General features: G+C 31.0%; 1 long non-coding RNA gene across 1 annotated transcript; it reads right to left on the bottom strand.

Annotated features, from left to right (window-relative positions):
• Nucleotides 1-13,045: 13,045 nt before the first annotated feature.
• LOC124367148 lies at nt 13,046-15,344 on the bottom strand. Its single transcript, XR_006922873.1, has 3 exons — nt 15,134-15,344; nt 13,448-13,537; nt 13,046-13,310 (listed from the first exon to the last, which is right to left on the bottom strand). It is a non-coding gene; the product is annotated as an uncharacterized LOC124367148 (long non-coding RNA).
• Between the last annotated feature and the right edge of the window lie 405 nt (nt 15,345-15,749).

Below are 15,749 nucleotides of genomic sequence, written 5' to 3'. Positions count from 1 at the left end.
TTAAAACATGAAATAAACTGATTGGATTGAGAAATCAGGATGTACATGGGAAAGTTTTTTGGTAAGCACACTATCTTTTGTGCTGCCATTTCGGAAATATTGTTTTGTTGAAACAGGAGAGGCCAATCCCATATTAAGCCTTATACTGTGCGTCCTCGTGGGCCACTGGCCTGTGCGAGGATATTGTGAAACAGAATAAGGGGAAAAGTCGATACAGTACAAGATCGATGATATTGATAAAAAGTGTAACGCTAACAAACAAGATTTGAACCTGCGCTATCTCTAACTCAGACCCAAAATCAACGTCATACCTAGATCACACGACCATCGCCATATTAGATTTCTTGCTCTATAACTCGATTTTATATGTGTAAATGCAGACAGCGTATAAATATTGTAAATTTTGTTAATTAACTCCATTTATATCGGCTTAACTAAGTTTATTGATAAATTATGAAATATAATTTCAATTCTAAAAAATTTCATTGATAGGATACTTTATTATAGATGATTCAAACTGTAATGTAAGTCACTGTTTATATTGCTTAATGTTTAGTATATAATATCTTATGTACTGGCATTATAAATAAACTACAGTTAAACAACAGTATTAAATACTGAGATAGAACGCTGCTCTAACATTGCAGTTCCTTATATAGGCTACTCGACTAGTGGTAACCCAGGAAAGCAAAACTTTGTAAACCAAAGCTTTTAGTCGAGGCTTGAGTCAACAGCTTTAGCTAATATGGGATTAGAGTGTGATATCCAGTAAGTAAATCTGACGTCCTTCAATTGTCAATATCATGAATCGTTATTTTGTTGTGTATACGATACGCGTATATAGTAACTTCTTAATTTATTTTATATATACATTGTGTTTCATAACGGGTGACCAATATTTTGGGGAAACTGTCCAGGGTATTAAACAATAAAATATGCAATTTGGCGAATGCCCAAAAATGCTTAATTTTAAGTCTTTTATTCCATACGCGTTTCTTGGAAATTATTGTTTATTCTTTAACGGTTGAGGTAAATGTTCACATACGTAAAAATAAGACTCTTTCCTTTATCTATAATACAAATGTGGTGGTTCAATACCTTAGAAGTTATTAATAAGTAAATTCATAGTAAGTTAACTATAAATTTGGAAAATGTTTTTGAAAAAAAGAACATGTAAATATATTAAAATCCATATTAATTTAATACCAATTTGATCCTAATTTTAATTAACATAATGTTGCAGATGATGCATTTGAACAAACATGCATTAAAATATATTTACTAAGCTTTTACATATAGGCTATGTATGACGTTTTTATCATTAAATGCAAACTGAGAGGTACAGTTAAGTGCAGTACGATGTTTATCTGGATTACACTGTTTGGCTGCCGAATACTTTTTTAGTCATATTTTCTATGTTGTTGAAAGTGTGGAGAACACTCGTTTTGAACATCTTCGTCGTCGAATTTGTTTGAATCTCTTTATACAGTGTTGGACTCCAGATTAAAGTTTGTGACTGTCCTATTTAAGACGCTGGACTTAACGGGACAAGCGGAGCTAAATTCAACATTTACATTAAACCAAACCATCCCACCATAGCTAGTTCAGAACGGATAAACAATGATCAGGTGTCTTGTAGGTTAACACAAGAGTGTATGTCTATCTTGTAGATATTGTGCTGAAACGTCTTGTTCGAAACAAAATGGTCCAGGTTAGGACTAAAAAAAAATAGATTTTAATCAAATTAAAATATTAATTTTAATTGAATTTGGACATAAAAACTGACACATACCATAAATAATATGTTTACTCCTGCTCTGAACGATAGTCCGTGTACCTGGTCTACTAAATCAACACTGTTTACTGTGCGGTATTGTACTGTTCCATTGTTACGGTACACAAAGACTCTTTAGTTCCCCGCAAGACTGATAACGTGCTCTGACAACAATAACTTGACAGCCACAGATTCGGCTTATGTTTTCCTGAAGTATTAGAAACATTGTTTTATTAGTAACATTGTTTCCCTGAGTATTAGAAAAAAGTTTATCTCGCCTACTCTCTGTAAAGGTCAAAAATAAAAATTATTTTGTAACTTATATTCAACAAAACTTTTATTTTTGGGTTTATTTTCAATACCTATATACATTTATCAAAATATACCCAACAAAAGTTTTAAATTTCGGCTTACTTTTAAAACAAACATTCTAAATATAGGTTTTAAGGTGGCATACGTTCAAATTTAGAAAGTTAAATTGAAATGAATTATACAATTTTGGACCTGTTTACGAGTAACGTATTTTGTTCTTGCATTCCTTATGATCCTGTACAGCTTCTAGATGGAAGTAACACAAAAGTCTGAAACTACACTAACAGGCGTTATAAGAGTATACATGATTATTGTTGTTGTTTTTTAATAGCAGCAAACGTATTTTTGCAAGGGCAAAATACTTACACTTATATCGGAGAAGTTCGTTTTACAACTTAATTTAACAAGACGTTTCAATATGGTGGACGTCAATATCTGTGAACAATTGCTCGGCTACTGTTCAACACTTGCAAACATTTTAAAATGTTAAGCAGCTTAAGGAATTACTATACCTATATTGCTATATCTCTAAGGGTTTTAGGTTGTTGGTCCATCTAAGATTTTGATAAGTACGTGATATCGATGTAATTGAGCATACTCGCTGTTTTAAACTGTTTTCATGAATGATTTTGTAGGAATCTATGAGAGACACCCAGTAAATTTAAAGTTTCCGTATTGAGACCATTAAAAAATGTATAAAATTTTGTTTCTGATTAGCTAACAATTGATTTAAAACTATGTAAAATGTAAAGTATTTTAATTTATGTGAAATTTTCATTAAGACTAAGAATAAGATAACTGAGTGCAGATAAACGCAATGGTTTAAACATATTTGAAAGAAATATATTATGAAACCTTAGAAGGCTGATACCATTCTTCCAAAAGGCAGTTTTTATGCTTCCATATAATTTCTATTTGAGGGAATTTCGTGAATTTAGATCGCCTAATACGTTGGATCATATTCAAACCTTAAGAGAAAACAATAAAAATTCTACAGTAAAGTAAAGTAAATAATGTCTTATTTTACCAGGCGAATTCAGGGCTAAGAAACCCCCTAATAGAGGGCTAACATTTAACCTCTAATAAAAATACTAGTTGGTATTCTCAGAATACCGTTACCATTATAAATACTATCCTATTGAAACTTTTGTTTTAACTAGTATTTAACTCTGACATAACAAATGATCCTATAATGCAACATCCAAATCTTTGTTGAAAGGATTGGAGATATTTCAATCAATCATAGACGTGAAAAATGCTTAGTTTTTCAATTAACAGTTGATTGCATTTTAGATTAGGAAAAATCTCCAAACCTCTGCAAAAACCATGTTAGCTACTTTTACGTATGAAAAGAACATTCTGCATAGAATTGTTCTATTTTGTGAGACTATAGCATAAGTTTTAAATTAATCGTACAGGATTTAATGTTCTAATAAATTCCAAGTTCTCCTCTGAACAGGCTTAACTTTGAGTTATTCATCTTTGTTAGACTAAAGCATTAGGAATAAGAGGAAGTTCATCATACAGGATCCTAATATTCTAATACATTCCAAGTTTACCTCTGATAAGTCCGAACGTTGAGTTATTCATCTTTGTGAGACTAAAGCATTAGGAATAAGAGGAAGTTCATCATACAAGATCCTAATATTCTAATACATTCCAAGTTTACCTCTGATAAGTCCGAACGTTGAGTTATTCATCTTTGTTAGACTAAAGCATTAGGAATAAGAGGAAGTTCATCATACAGGATCTTAATATTCTAATACATTCCAAGTTTACCTCTGATAAGTCCGAACGTTGAGTTATTCATCTTTGTGAGACTAAAGCATTAGGAATAAGAGGAAGTTCATCATACAGGATCCTAATATTCTAATACATTCCAAGTTTACCTCTGATAAGTCCGAACGTTGAATTGTTCTTCTTTGTGAGACTACAGCATTAGGAGAGAAAGTTCATTACACAGGATCTTTATGTTCAAATAAAGTTCATCTATAAAGGGTGGATCCATTATTGATTCACGGAGGGAGGACCTTGGATATAGCCATTTTTACAGTAAAAGTTATTTTAGATTTTAAAATAGCAAAAAAATACAAATTTAGAAATACATGTATTTAAACTGAAAGTTTATTTTATCCAATTAGGTTATTTTTATATCTGTAATACGAGAATGATAATATTTTTTATAACAAGATTCTTTTTTACAAAAAACTTAGAGAGCGGAACCTATGAGCTCTCAAGATCCACCATTTCAATAAAGTGGATTTAAATTTCCAACAACAATGATTCTTGTTTTATGTGATCCAGAAAATTAGCTTTGAAATCATCGTGAGTATCCCATTGTTTGTGCTATAGACATATCACAACGAAGACAACTAGGATAATCCATTCATATATGGTCTGAAATTTTCCTGAATTGGTTAGAGTTATTTCAAGAAAGGAGCTTCGAATTTCTATACTTCAGATCAGCGTAGTTTTGTATACTTATTTTTTTATTTAATGCTGCATGGATACGACTTTTAATGTAAAATTATAGGTATACGAATTCCAGGGATGTATCATTGAAATTCAGAGGTTATATATATTTTTCAATTTTTAGCTCTCAATTTTGAGTGAGACGTTACAGTTGGATTTTACCGTATAACGTTTGCTTTCAGCTGTGAGCATTAATGCTTTAATTGCTAGTTCCTGTTTTATATCCAGCGGACAGTTTTTATAAAATTGTTGGTTTGCATGAATAATTTTATATTGTATCGGAAACCTAACGCATTAATTTTTGATTTTGTGGTTTTCTCTATACTAAAAAAATATAATTTAAAATAAAACATTAAACTTTTAACAAGCACCCTTAAATTAGATGAATATTTCATGTGGAAAAATGAAATGATTTCACAGAGAACGAGAAGATCATCAATTATGAAACTGAGCCAAGCACTGCTTGTGGAAGAAGAGAGGTATTTTGAGCAATTACTGTTATAACGTTTGCTCTTTATTAAGAGTACTCGACTAGTCCTTAAAATCGTGTCTTTACCTGTCCGTCAAGCTGTAAGTCCGTCTGCCCATCTGTTTGCCCGTGTGTGCAATGAATCTCGATATAAAGGTCCGAGAGACTTGCATCTTAGTAAATGGGCTATGTTTAACCCAAGTAAATTCTCAATCGATTTTGGGGTCAAAATGCTAAGGGCTAGCCGTCTATGTGTGCAATAACTTTGGATAGAAAGGTTCTAGAAACTGCATTTGATTAAAAGCTTGATATATACATAGCGGCAGACAAACAATATCCAAAAAGTCCATTTCCCCGTGTTTGTTTATACTGTTTATCAAAATGAGCTAAACGATAAACTAAACGATGCTTAAAAAGCCACCTTTATATTGAAAGCCCGATAATTTTCCTCTTTCTTTCTGCCCAATAATTATGATATAAGAGTAAGAATGAGGTTAATAACGTATCGTCTGAATTTTATCGGATAATTTGGTTTAGCAACTCTGAATTGCTTAGAGACGGAGAAAATGTTAAGGATCCAACGGCAACCTGTAAATTAATAGTTCAGTATTTCAGATTTGTCAAATAAGAATTGGCTGGTATATTGAAGACTCTTGTGATATTAGCTTTGGGATATTTTAGTAGGAAATGTTATGATATCCTGCATTTTAAAAAACCAATAAACCTATGGTAAGTTTAGCACGTATAAGTATCCAAAACTGTCATATTCTCATCAATACACAGGTATATTAGTACTTTTGTTATGTTTCAAATTCTAATATGTTTTTCCACATATGGAAGCGCGTTAATTTGTATATAATTAAATAAATTTTAAATAGAATATTTGTTATACTATCGTTCTTGGCAGGTTTATAGATAAAATAAATTACACCAAAAGGAATATTTACCAAAGCAAAGGACGCCGAGAGGACAGTGAGACGTGATTGCACAAGAACACGTCCCAGCGGACCATCACGTCCCTGACTGCACGTTGTAACAACCTCTTTAAACTTCGGTTGCAATAAATTATATTACGAGTTTCCATAACAATCTAATTTCCACAATGTTAGAAATTATCTTAATACTATTATGTAGTAGATGTGCATAACAATGTTTGGTCACCTGTATTGTCAATGATGCAAAATAATTTAAAGTACGACGCAAAATTGTATACGCAATTTGTATAAATAGATTATATAATGCTAAATATTTAAGAGTTTTAAAAAATAATCCAATAATTTTTTCTGAACTCGTTTAATAAATAACAGGTTTGTATAATCAATTAAATTATGGGAGTGACCGTTATTTAATAAAAATAATAAAAAAACAATGAATAGAAGATTTCAGCGTATTAAATAGTACTGTACAACATAATAATAATATATTATAATATGATTAAAACGACAGTATAAGAATAAATCCAATTAACTATCCCCAGTATTTATTTATGAGTACTAAGCCACATAATGATATCATTTATTCGAAAGAAACATAAGATCCAGTATATGTATCATTTAAGATATCTGTATGTTTAAACATACATGTTTACAGTTATAATTTAACAAATGTCATAATATATCTTGCTGGTTTATCTTATTATTATCAGTTTTCTTGTTGTATTTAAAATTTTATTACAGATAAACATAGTTTACAGTAAGCATATCAAATTGTAAAAATTTACAGGGTTTTCAAAAAAGATGCTTGATTTAAAAGTTTTATTATACAGTATAATCTTTAAAGTAAAATAGCAAGAAAACAGCATGTTTATACAATTTTTACTAATACTAACTAATTGAAATTTTTTATTAAAATTCCAATGGTACTTATTTTAACGAAATACGTCAATGCATAAGCGAGCACGACCACTTTAAAGGTAGGATGCCGGGAGCAGAAACATTGTCTTTTGATAGGGATCAGACGTTTTAGATCAGTTACAAAAAATTTAAAAAATAAAAACTAATTTGAATTTCTTATGAAAATTTCAGTGGCTCTTTTTGCAACGAAATCCGTTAAATCATAAGCGAGCACAACCACTTTAAAGACACGCTTGCGCAAGCCAGGAGCAATAAACAACTGTTACCTTTCAACTGTGACATGTTTGGCGCTCCCAACTTGTGAAAGCGTATGAGTGGTGTGCTTGTTATTTACTTGTAACATTTTCAACATACGCCGATATTAAAGAATATAAAAGAAAGGTTTTTTAATCTTCCCCTTTTCAAATAAAGCCTGTGTGCTAAGTTTGGTTTCTTCAGCTGAACTAATTTTTAAGACAAAAATACTATTTTTAGAAAAGAAATCGAGATTGGCGGTTAGCGAACAAGATATTTTTCGATCTGTGTTAGCACATGTAGGAATTTGTCATGTAAAAAATACAAGTATAATTACTGATAGTTTGTAAACTGACTTTATAATCAACAAATCACGTTGTTATTGTAGCAATATCCATCAAGCTGCTACATTCTGATCGCATATTGATTAGTTGTCAAGTTAATTACCTTTCTAATGGCTTGTGTTGTGCCTATAAGTGGTACTTATAATTTATTACATGCACAATGGTCCATTATTCCAGGCTATTCCCTGTATAGGTTTATTTAAATGTCCCTTCCAGCACATTTGGATGAGAGGTTGATTTCCAAACGGTATTGTTATGCGATACGTATTAAGAGGAAATTAGTTCAACATGAAAGAAGATTTTAATAATTAACACTTAATATAGATAAGAATTAGAATAAATATCTTGATGCCCTAGATATCCTCTAAATGCGAACTCAGTTGATCCCAATAAAACATCCTAAAGGTAGTTTAAAGTTTGGATCAGTTCCAAAACATAAGAGACGGAAGTGGTACTTTTAAAAATTGTACAGAGATCCGCAAGTTTCACAAAATCCCTTTACATATGTTTTTAATTAGTTTAACTGCACTTAAAAATTAATTAAGTATATTCGTTAGCGTAGATATACGGGAGAATACTTTCTCTAGTCACTTTAACATGTGTTTTTTAATTAGCAGTTCATTAATTTGGACTTATAATTACAATCCTTGCACTTCACTTGTTCTTTACATATTTAAATTTAGTTTCCAAAATCTTACACAACCACTTTTTTTGTTAAAGTTTTCTCAAGAAAAGGTTTTTTCCTTCAAATAAAATAAACTAAATTAAAGTCAACTTCTTGCATCAAAAACAAAATGAAACTAAAAATTTAACTTTTTTTTATAAAACCCAAATAAAATAAAGGTTATAATTTAGTTCAAAATAAAATGTAATTTTCTTTATTATAAATGAGGCTAAATAAAACTTCCTTAATCACTACCTGTTGCTGTTGGAACAGTCTCAAAGTTTAAAATGTAAAATATTTTTTAAATGCTTTATATCTTGATGTATAAACATTATTATGATTGTTAAATACTAAATGCTTATTAAAAATAACTTTCAAACAATATTAAAATGGAAAACTTTACTCTGAACTTTACTTGTTACGACATGTACTCTCTTGAAAAGTCACAAAATGAATTCAAACCTTCTTATTTCCCTTTTTTTATAAAACATATATACAATCCACAAAATCCCTCGCAAATGGGTAAGAAACTATAAAGACTCAAACCACTAACTCAATTAACCACAAAATAACACACTGAAAAGACGCCCAGATCACGTGTCATAGCTATTTATACCTCCCCTTCCAGTAAACCACCTATCTAAAATCGAACTATCTAATCACAAGGTCAGAGAGAATACAGTAATATTCTAATTACCCCTATTGTAATGACATTAACAAACTAGTATATCAGAAAACCCTTCTAACTCACCGAATCATCTTACATCCGCAGACCTTTTCTTGAGAAATTACGTAATTTAATTTACATAGGTAAATTAAATTATAGACATATAAGGTAAATATAGACAAAGTATCGACTTTGACATCACTAACTGAATTCTAAAATATTTTCGTATACATTTTCTAACATAATTATTTAATAAATAAAATGTTAAATTACCTATGTAGCAAATGCTACAAATATCACTGCAGATAACGATTCAGATAAAACAGCAGAACTGGAGTAGAACGATCAGCGCATGGAATAACTAATCGCTGATCGTATTAGTAGATCAGCTGTTAAAAATTAACGTGGTCCAGCTTATCGGCTACAGCGCTGGTGGAAGTTACAGCAACTGTTTTGTATCGAATCTTGTACAATACTTGGCAATAAAAAAAGTAAATCTAAAGTATATACACATGTAACTTAGTTATTCTAAAACATCCAACATGACTTAATTGTAACTTGGTGTGACTGATTATTTAAAATTGATATGAAACACATTTTAATGGACAAATTGAAAATGTATCATGTAGCAAGATATGTCGAGAAAAATGTCATCTGTAGACTTAAAATTTTGCATGAAACACACTTTCTTCAAAGGAAGGAATGAGTTCTATGTTGCAGATGTTCAGCCATGGAATTTGGTTGAGCGTTATTGACGTCTATCACTCAGTAGTTCTGTTTTGTTTTCCAAAGTATGTAAAACTTGCTTTGGTGTATGACTTTCTTCATAGTTCTATATATCAATAATGAAAAATATGTCAAATATATGTCGACTATTTCACTAGACATTTTTCATTGAACCTCAGCGTAGCCTGTTGAGCAACATGTAATGTAGCGTACTCCTACCTTGTTGGTATAAATATATCCAGCTTAAACATTCCTAATGATCTACTCCCCAGATCCAGAACGGTGATTGAACCTCAGCGTAGCCTGTTGAGCAACATGTAATGTAGCGTACTCCTACCTTGTTGGTATAAATATATCCAGCTTAAACATTCCTAATGATCTACTCCCCAGATCCAGAACGGTGATTGAACCTCAGCGTAGCCTGTTGAGCAACATGTAATGTAGCGTACTCCTACCTTGTTGGTATAAATATATCCAGCTTAAACATTCCTAATGATCTACTCCCCAGATCCAGAACGGTGATTGAACCTCAGCGTAGCCTGTTGCGCAACATGTAATGTAGCGTACTCCTACCTTGTTGGTATAAATATATCCAGCTTAAACATTCCTAATGATCTACTCCCCAGATCCAGAACGGTGATTGAACCTCAGCGTAGCCTGTTGCGCAACATATAATGTAGCGTACTCCTACCTTGTTGGTATAAATATATCCAGTTTAAACATTCCTAATGATCTACTCCCCAGATCCAGAACGGTGATTGAACCTCAGCGTAGCCTGTTGCGCAACATGTAATGTAGCGTACTCCTACCTTGTCGGTATAAATATATCCTGCTTAAACATTCCTAATGATCTACTCCCCAGATCCAGAACTGTGATTGAACCTCGGCGTAGCCTGTTGCGCAACATGTAATGTAGCGTACTCCTACCTTGTTGGTATAAATATATCCTGCTTAAACATTCCTAATGATCTACTCCCCATATCCAGAACTATGATTGAACCTCAGCGTAGCCTGTCGCGCAACATGTAATGTAGCGTACTCCTACCTTGTTGGTATAAATATATGCAGCTTAAACATTCCTAATGATCTACTCCCCAGATCCAGAACTGTGATTGAACCTCAGCGTAGCCTGTTGCGCAACGTGTAATGTAGCGTACTCCTACCTTGTTGGTATAAATATATCCAGCTTAAACATTCCTAATGATCTACTCCCCAGATCCAGAACTACGATTGAACCTCAGCGTGGTATAATTATATGTTGGAGCAACATGTAATGTAGCGTACTCCTACCTGGTCGGTATAAATATATCCACCTTAATCATTCCTAATGATCTACTCCCCAGATCCAGAAAGGTGATTGAACAATACACCTCTGCAACTATTTCTTATTAGTTACTGATTCTTGTCTCCAAAGTTTACATTATGTCCCACAAATGTGGCTGTTACCGACATCCGCTATGTCCATATTGAGAAATTATATGAGTAGATCATCCAGGTACAGCATAGGTCCAAAGAGTGTTTTTTCCACCAAGAAAGTTATAAAATACCTCTAATTGTAGGTTATTATATATTGTAAAGAAAAACATCCAAATTAAAATCTCATTGTTTAATCAATACGGCGATTTCTCTTATTGGGTTGCTTATGGTTATTTCGTTTTGTAAATTATCATTGCAGTTTTTAGAAAATACTAAAGTAAAATAAAATATTATAGTGAGTGCAATGTCGGTAAATCAACATTCGTACACCTTACATGATTGAGAGCACAGTTTGCTTAACAGTTATTAGTATGTAATAGTTAAAAAAACACTTCCATGTTGATTAAAGTGTATATATTTATAAAATGGTATTACTGCTAACAAATTAAATTAGTATTATAACAAAATCCTCACTGAAATCAAAATGAGACTACTAAATTTCGTAATTGTTTTGAAATATTAATAGGAAATGTATGTTAAACCAACAAAAAATATTTCAAGAATGATTAATTCTAAAACTGTAAATAAATTTCAAATATATATTTATATAGTGTTCGCACAGTTTTTACATTAATTAAAAACTTTACGTATGATAGAAATTTGTTACTACTGAATTTCTGTCTGAAAGACGTCATGGTGTTAGGCTGTAATGAGGGTTACAATACCGTCAGGTTTTTGGTTGTTATATAAAGTAAATCGGGATAATGTGATTGGATAGTCTGTACATATGGGTTCAAACGTAAACAGTGTAAAGTAGGGTAAAATGCCACAAGGCATATGGTTGGAATTCAAACTAAAACTGAGTAATGTGATTGGATTCTCTGCGTTTTGGTTCGAACAAAACCATTACGTTTTGAATTGTATTTCTTCCACACGTGTCAAGAGCACTTGTGCCAAGTTGAGTGTATTTTGTTGTTTTCTTTCTCCACGCCTACAAATAAAACATCTGTGGATGAGATCTTACTGGCTGTTCCATTATTGTTATTTTAACACTCTTCATTACGTTTATTTATTGCGGATAGTAACGGCACCGAATGCATGAAACAATAAACTATTATCATAGAAAATAATCTTTTTTTCTTGGTTTTGTAATTATTTAATGGAATCTAGTAATTGTTTTGGCATTATGGCAATTTGAAATTGTTGGTTACAAATAATCTCTTAAAAAAACAAAACTATTATCATATTGAAACTTATATATAAACACATAGGGGCCAAGTGAGGTACCTTTCAGGAAACAGCGATACTAATGTAATTTAGTTGAGTCCGAGCCTCTTCCATTTCTAAACCGCACTTTGATAAGCGGTGACTCTGCTGTAAAAGGATTTGTGGATTTATTGTAGTGTACGACAAGCTTTCCCAATCCTGATCCACTGCAATAGAATACTTGCTACTGAATGATGATCGGCGTGCAGATCCAACCCATATCGAGAGTATATGTTATTTAATATCCCAGAGGTTGTTTATGAATTATGCAATTAATTATTAAATCTGTTGTGTTTAAACAAGACTACGTTTCTTAGTTAACATTGAAACAAAATTATATAATTATTTATATTTTGCAATTATGTCACTGGTTTATTAGAATAATTACCTCTAATTTAATTATCTGGTATTGAAAAGTGTAACATCAAGCTCTGCAAGGTCTACTGACAATAAGAAAACCAAAGGTTTACGTACCAAAACCGAAATCTTGATCAAAAATTTATTGTTTAAGCTATTGAAATGATTAAACCACATTGTTGAAGTGTATTTGTGAGAAAACCTATGGTTTTTAGGTAGGTGGGTGAATAAAACTACAATATATTTTTTCGTGCATTAGTATTTTTGCAACAACACGAAATGGAAACTCTACTTTTTGAATGACAACATGAATGAAAATTTAACTGAAGAAATAAAGCTAATGTACTCTTAACAACAAAGATAAATTAATGCACTTTAGTACAGTTATAACTTGAATAACATATCCCTTATAGTACCATGTGACTTAATGAATTGTGTTCTAGCAAAGACACATGAGTTACAAAAAGTTTTCAATCTCTAAGAGACCTCTGCATATATCAGTAACTATGTAATATTACACAATGAATTCTTACTCAGAGAAATAATTAACTAAGTTTTCTAGCAGTAAAGATCAAACAAAGTAGTCATCACAGGTGTTTATAAAATTGTGTGTGCTTACATCGCGTAAACAATAACTAATAAATATAAGTTTACGTATAGTGGCGTGGTTCTAAACCCCATGATGCTCTAGGTGGATGGTGGTTTGTCCTGGAATTGGATCATTATCACTAGGTACGTTGTCACCGCTCCAGCCATCTGTACACACAGAATACACTGTCAGTCTACATACTGTGTCATATATGACATATAGATAGAATAGTATTCAGGATTGTTATTACAGTATATACAATATAATTAGACTGTGCAGTTTCCATACAACAGTAAATATCTACCGCTGTGAGGGTTTCGTTGTGGATCGGAAAATATCCAAGAGCAGAGAATCTTGCGTTGTGATGAGGAAACTGCAGGAGAAACCCTTCCAGCTGGAAAAAGACCCAAAGATTTTAACCAATTTATTGTAACATTTTTCATGCATTTAAATTTATATCGAAAGGGTGCAATGGGGTTTAATCTGCTACTGGCCATCCGTATGTGAGACATTTGTATTGATCATGAAATCAAAATAGTCAATGTAACTGTGTATATATGATAAATAATTAATTGTTTTCACTTTGTCTCTCTGTAACTCTGTTTTTAGAATCAACATGTTATGTTTAGAATATCTTAAGGTATGGAAATTCTAATTTGGTGCATACATTGAGAGTATTCATTATTATTATTATTATTTGTTTAATATCGCTTTAAAACTAAAAATATTATTTTATTTACATTTTCAAATTGGTGATAGTTAATAACTTGTAATACCATACTTTATGGAAATAGAAAATTGTTATTAGTGTAACTTAAAAAAAATATTAGTTAACAATATTTTAAAATTAGTTAAATTTTAAGTTTAACATGAACATAATTAACTGATTACCGACTAGAGAATTAATTGATAGTTAAAAATAATGAAATATTTGTTTTAAATAGTGTTTGTATTGGTTTAGAAAAATGTTAATTTAGTTCAATAATATAATAGTTATTTCAAATTTAATTTTTAATTATTGTATTATAAAATTAAAACGTGATAATATGAAACTAAAAATGTTTAACTATAATGTGAATACTTTGTGGGGTTAAACAGGTTTAAAACACAATATGATTGGTTTTTAAATTCACACAAAATAATATCAATATTGTTTCAGTTATCATAAATAGTGTTAATATATTTTTAATTAGATTCAAAGGACAGGAAGATTTCTTTGTTGAAATTATTATTGCGTTTAAAAATATCCCCGTTCATCATGGAAATTAATGTAAAATGAAACATTTATTCCTTCACACCTGCAGTGAATTGAATACAGTACATAAAATTCTGCATTTTAAAGATTGATGATCTTAATTGACATCCGCAGCGCAAGGCCGGATGTTGAAAAACAGACTGGTCATCATTAATCGTCTTCCTGTGTTAAAATATTATTGTTTTATAATTGCATACTTCAAGTAGTGAGTATTGGGTTATTTTATGATTATTATTGTATCACAGTTTTATAAATATAATAATACATTGTATATTTTCACTAATCCATTATATTATTACTGAAATTTTTTTACATTTCTGACATTGCGTTTTTTTTGTATTTATACTTCCCCCCTGTGTGTTGTGGTTTCTTCTGGGAGTTTTAATCGTAATTCTAATACAACCTAAATGTTCAGAATGCAAAATATTTACGAAGAAAATTTTCAAAAACTCATTTTGATCTTATATTCTGCACATTTGTGCTTAGGTTCTTATTTGGCCTACAATATAATTGGGAATATGATACTGACAATACTTTTCATATCATAAGATGTAAACGGCATAAAAGTATCACCTTAAGTGAATAATTTCGTGTTTAGATTGTAATGTCAATACTGATATGTTATGGATTTGATTATTCACGTCTGGATTAAAATACAAATCGTATTAATATTAAAGTATTTTGATTGGCACCACAGTAGAAGAATAATTAAGTACAATATTTTTGTATTATTACCTGTTTTTTTAGGACCGGGTCCAGGTTACTGTTGATCAACTTGCATATCACCTGGCTTGTCTCTTCAGCCTGTAACAAAATTTGAAATAAAAAATTTTGAAATGAAATTTACTCGCATATTTTAACCTTTAAATTAACCAATTAAAATAACCAAGATATTCATATGTAATATATTATTATAATTGATACAACACTACTTATCTTTGTAACTTTAAGGAAACATCTGTATTTAAACTTTAAGAAATTAGCAACTATCAATGAAATGGGTATTCTAAGAAATATTTATTTATTTTCAGAAAATAAATTTTCAAGAAATATATATTTTCAGATTCCATTTCACTTTGAGAGCACTCTATACGTATAGAGAACGACCGATATAATATTTAACTGCATTTAGATATTCCTTGGCATTTCTGAGGGCCAAGGAATCATAAAAACTAAAAACTCCAAATCATCATTTGACAATTTACCACATTTGTGAGGTTGTAGAGTTCAAGTACCATATTCCGGTCAATAGTAATTATAAGAAGCTTATTTATCGGCCTACCTCTGAATCCTGTTCTATCAGTTGACCATAACCACGGGGTTTTAAACCTACTCGTCATTATACATTTGG

Source organism: Homalodisca vitripennis, chromosome 8 (genome assembly GCF_021130785.1).
Source record: "Homalodisca vitripennis isolate AUS2020 chromosome 8, UT_GWSS_2.1, whole genome shotgun sequence".
Taxonomy (NCBI): domain Eukaryota; kingdom Metazoa; phylum Arthropoda; class Insecta; order Hemiptera; family Cicadellidae; genus Homalodisca; species Homalodisca vitripennis.
Note: the sequence above shows the minus strand (reverse complement) of the source record. Positions and strands in the feature narration are given on the sequence as shown.